We start from the raw sequence: 5,122 nt of genomic DNA, 5'->3' as shown, positions 1-5,122 counted from the left end.
GCAGGGGCGCACCCTGTACGGTTTCGGCGGTTAGGCTGCGTCGCAGCGGGCGCTGGCCTTCCCGCGGCCGTGCTTGTGGGTGGGAGAGACTAGAAAACGGCCCTTTTCAGGGCCACCACACTGTTCGGAAGTTGAAAAGTGCGAAAGAGTCTGTGTTGTTGCTGCGTGTGTGCGCTGTGTTGTTTGTTTGTTTGTTTCTTTCCGTTTGAGCGACGTGATGTGACTGGGAGGGGAGAAGGAAAGGAAACGTGTCATGTGGCTGGCTGTGTGTGGAGCTGCTTCGTTTGTGTGTTTGTTATTGTGTGTCTTTGTATCGATCGCGACGGAGATGGCGGGCTGTGTGTTGTTGTGCGAGAGGCGGTGATTATTTGCTTGCGTGGTTTGTCTCTGTGTGTTTGTTTGCGGCGGCGTTGGGGTTTCCGAGGCAAGGCGTGTGGGCATAGGCGGCCGGATCAGCTGTTTCGTTCGTGTCGACGGCCGTTGCGCGCGGGAGTGGAGGGCGGTGTGTCGACACGCCTCCCTTTAACAATGGTCATTATTGCTGCCGTTGTCGGTTTGGAAGGCGACTGCGACGGTGCAAAATGTGTGTGTGTGTGTGTGTGTGTTGGGCCACACGGGCTGTGTGGACGACAAGATGGCGGACGTGCGCCGGCGGCGGCTGTGCAAAGTTAAAACAAAACAAGGTGCGGCGAGGACGACTGAAATTTTGCTTTGGACGTAGGTTTGTGTGGTGGCCCTGAAAAGGGCCGATTGTTGTGGGCCGAGCCGGCAAAGCGCGTTGCGTGCAGGGGAGCACGCGGCGCTGCGATTGCCTGGCCTCCTTTAGGCCTTCTTCTCGGTCTTCTTTGGCAGCAGGACGGCCTGGATGTTGGGCAGGACACCACCCTGTGCGATGGTGACGCCCGACAGGAGCTTGTTGAGCTCCTCGTCGTTGCGGATGGCAAGCTGCAGGTGGCGCGGGATGATGCGCGTCTTCTTGTTGTCGCGGGCCGCGTTTCCGGCCAGCTCGAGCACCTCAGCCGCGAGGTACTCCATGACGGCGGCGAGGTAGACGGGGGCCCCGGCGCCGACGCGCTCTGCGTAGTTTCCCTTGCGCAGGAGGCGGTGGATTCTGCCGACCGGGAACTGGAGCCCAGCCCTGCTTGAGCGGGACTTTGACTTGCCCTTGACTTTGCCTCCCTTTCCGCGTCCGGACATGGCGATGGGCTAGCGACGGTGCACACGAAACGGAAACGAAAAACGACCGGTGCGAGCGGCAGCGAGTCGAGCAGCGGAGTGCGTGCCGGCGCAGCCGGGGTGGGGGTGCTTTATGGGCTCGGGTGCGGCGGCCGGTTGCGCGCGCGCCCCATTGGTCGGCGGCCGCAACAGGGCGAGCTGGTAAAGGTGCGGCGGCGGCTGGCGGCGGGTGCCACTGTGTGGGGAGACGCTGACTAGAGCGGAGCGCTTGCTACTGGTGTTGCTGCTGCCGTACGTTGGTTCGAGATGCCGCCCAAGACTAGCGGGAAGGCCGCCAAGAAGGCTGGCAAGGCGCAGAAGAACATTTCGAAGGGCGACAAGAAGAAGAAGCGCAAGAGGAAGGAGAGCTATGCCATCTACATCTACAAGGTGCTGAAGCAGGTGCACCCTGACACGGGCATCTCGTCGAAGGCGATGAGCATCATGAACAGCTTCGTGAACGACATTTTCGAGCGCATTGCGGCCGAGGCGTCTCGCCTGGCGCACTACAACAAGCGCTCGACCATCACGTCCCGCGAGATCCAGACCGCTGTGCGGCTGTTGCTGCCTGGCGAGCTGGCCAAGCACGCCGTGAGCGAGGGCACGAAGGCGGTGACCAAGTACACGAGCTCCAAGTAAGGAGGTGGCTCTGGAATGGAAGGAAGGATGGAGAGAGAAGGCTCCTCCGTTGCGAGAGCGGCAAAACGGCCCTTTTCAGGGCCACCAACTTGCCTTTTGCGGGAAGGGCGGAATTGTTGTTGTTGTTTGTGTGGACGGCTGTGATGTATGTGTGCATTTTGATTGTGGGTGGGGGGGGGGGGCGCGTCAAAGCGTGTTGCGCGGGGTACGGCCACGAGGTTGGTCGCCGTGGCGTGGAATGGTGGCACGCCTCGTTGGCGTGGTTTTTGACCCATTGGTGTTGTTGGTGTGTGTGTGTGTGTGTGTGTGTGTGTTACCCGTCTGCGAGGGGGGACAGTGTGATCGGCGACTTTTGTGTCACCGTAACGACGGCCGTTTGCGGGTTTGTTTTTTTGCACATCATACATGGCGAGGGTGAAATGTGAAATGTTTTTGTTTGGTTTTTTTTTTGCCGCCCACTATTCCCTTTGCTGTACGCCGAGTTTGACAATGGTGCGACGTAACTGCAGCGTGGAGGTGTGTGAGTGACGTTGAAATGAACGTGCCATTAAGACGCATTGTTGTTGTATTGTACTGTACGTGTACGGCGACACGCACGATGATGTACCATTCGACTCTGATGTTTGATAGCCGTGTCTGACTGATTGCGTACGACGCACGCACACCGATGTCGTCATTCAAGATGCACGCTAGACGACGACGGCGGCGGTCGTTTGTTTGGCGAATGTCTGTACACGTGTTTGTCTGTGTCCATCCGGTATGTATTTGTTTGTTTGAAAGTGTTTTGTGTGTCGGTGACGTGGTCCGATGCGTCGCCCCCTGAGTAACTGTCGATCGGCGCGATAGACCGGCGTCACGCAACTGAACCGAAGTCTTGGGCACACCCGTCATACTGTTGTACACCGTCGCGCTGAGAACGGTAACGAAAGGTTGACTTTGATCGGTCGAATGTCTGGGCAGAACGTGAGGAATGAGGCAAGAGTGCAAGGAGGGGGGGCAAAAGAGAGAGGAAGGGAAAAAGGGGAGAAACGCATTCGTAGAGCAACGGAACGTTCCCGTGTCGGAGGCGTATTGGAGCCGCACTGAAATGCGTTTAACGGCGGCGCGGCTGCAAGTGTCTGCCGTGGTGAACGTTACCTTTGACGGCTGCATTGGGCTTTCGCTTTCGCTTTCCCGGATGTACGTAACGTTTGTTGATATGGTTCTGAGGAAGAGTGTATGACAGTGCCGTGCCGTCCATGTTCGTGTGCCCTCCCATTGTGTGTATGCTATTGTCTGTGTACTTGAATGATGTATGTAGGTGTTAGTGGACATGTTTTACCAGTGGGGGGAAATGGATCGTCGATAGTTGCCGTCACTCTGTCACGGTCGAGATGACGCACCCTCCGTACAGAAAGGTGTCGAGAAAGTGAGTGTGTGTGTGTGTGTGTGTGTGTCCGTGAATTGGCAGTGTTTGGAGGTGGGCGTGCCCTGGATGTGGCCCGGAAAAGGCTGTTCGTTAGGCGGTAGTGTTGTGTGGACAGGGGAGGGGCATGCGTAACGCTGCTGGCATGGCATGGCATTTCGGGAGATGGGAGGGGGCAAACGAGGAAACGAGGAGCGGCGGCCAAAGACGGGACGGGGAGGGGCGCGGTGTGGGTGGCTTGCGCCTGTGCTCGGCGTTGTGGTTTGTGCAAAAGAGGAGGAGAAAAACAATGTGAGTTGCCAGGGAGGGGAGCGGTGTTGTGTTGTGGTTGTCGTGGTGTAGCCGCAGACGCGGCTGTCAGTGAACGTGGCGAGACGGACGGATGCGCGGAGGGGCGGGGGCGGCGCATTTCGCCGGTGCCGTGCCGTGCCTGAAAGCCGCGTGGTCGCTGTGTTGTTGGTGGCGTGGGGGCGAGGAGAGTACCGTACGGGTGTGCTTGTGCGCCGGAAATGGCACACTGCGCCCGCCCGTCTTGGAGGCTGATGGCTGTGGTGTGGAAATGGGGCGCGGTGATGTTGAAGCAGTTGAAGAACAGAAAAGAAACCAAGAAAACGGAAGGCGTGATGCGGCGGTGGTGGTGAGAGCGGGAAAAACAAAACAAAAAAAAAAACAACAAAAAAAAAGAAGGAAAAACAACAAGAAACAAAAAAGAAAACAAAAAGTCTATCAATATTAAAATGTAAATGGACCCAGGTATAACCTCCCTGCACAAATAGCAGAGAGTCCGATGATAATAAAAATGTGCCAGAATGTTAACGTCCCTACAAAACAAACCCAACGATAATATTAATGAAAGAGTGAACCGTATGTAACATTGCAACAGACATAATGAAACCTGATAAATTGTATAAGGGCAGCAGCGTTGACCTTTGGCCCTGTATTCAGAATAAAAAGAGCCAAAGATCGTTACCCCAATGAAAAAGACACTGAAACACGTATGTAACATAGTAGCGATGGCGAGACATTGTAGCATCTGTGACCAGAGAGTTTGCGCTGGACTGCGCGTGTTGCGAGCGGTTCTCAGTCAGTCAGTCAGTCAGTCAGTCAGTCAGTCAGTAGTCGTTGCGAGTCCGTAGCTCTGTGTAGTTGAGGGCTGTACTCTGTCAGTAGTCGTCGCGTGCAGTACGCTAATAGTCGTCATGCAGAGCGGTCGGTCAGTAGTAGCAGCCGAGTGCGGTTGTGTGATGTAGGCGGTCGGCAACACTGGTCAAGATGGTGAATAAGGTATACTGTTAATTAATACAATCATTAGATAATGAAAAATTGTATTTATTGTAATTATTCTCCAACAAGTTCCCCAATAATAATCTTTATTTCAAAAGCATTTTTCAAACATTTAATTTTTTATTGAACTAAAGAGTTCGTTGCACTTCACATTTCATTCCACTTCTTTGAAGAAAAATGTCACTAAAATCACAAAAAAAGAGAATATTACTATTTGCAATGCAGTTCCTCCAAGCGCTGCGCAACAACCAGAGCAGAAATGTGACATCCATTTATTCGGAGGTAACACTTTAATTCTGATTGTTTTGCACAGGGCCAAAGACCGATATTTCGGTTTAATTGAAGTTTCTTGTCACTGAACGGACTTTTTTAAATGTTGTGTGAAGACTTTATATTTGAGTCAGATTGCGAATTTCACATTTTTGTTGCCATTTTCAATACCTCTCATTGTGGGCGAGGTTACAATTAGCGCAATGTCCATTGGCATCCGTAAATAACATTGTCCATTATTTTAAAATTTGCTGGGAGGTTACAACACACACACACAAAAAAAAAAAACAAAAAAAACAAAAAATTGCA

Source organism: Schistocerca piceifrons, unplaced genomic scaffold, assembly GCF_021461385.2.
Source record: "Schistocerca piceifrons isolate TAMUIC-IGC-003096 unplaced genomic scaffold, iqSchPice1.1 HiC_scaffold_1032, whole genome shotgun sequence".
NCBI lineage: Eukaryota > Metazoa > Arthropoda > Insecta > Orthoptera > Acrididae > Schistocerca > Schistocerca piceifrons.
The sequence above is the reverse complement of the archived record's forward strand: the minus strand, read 5'-3'. Positions refer to the sequence as shown.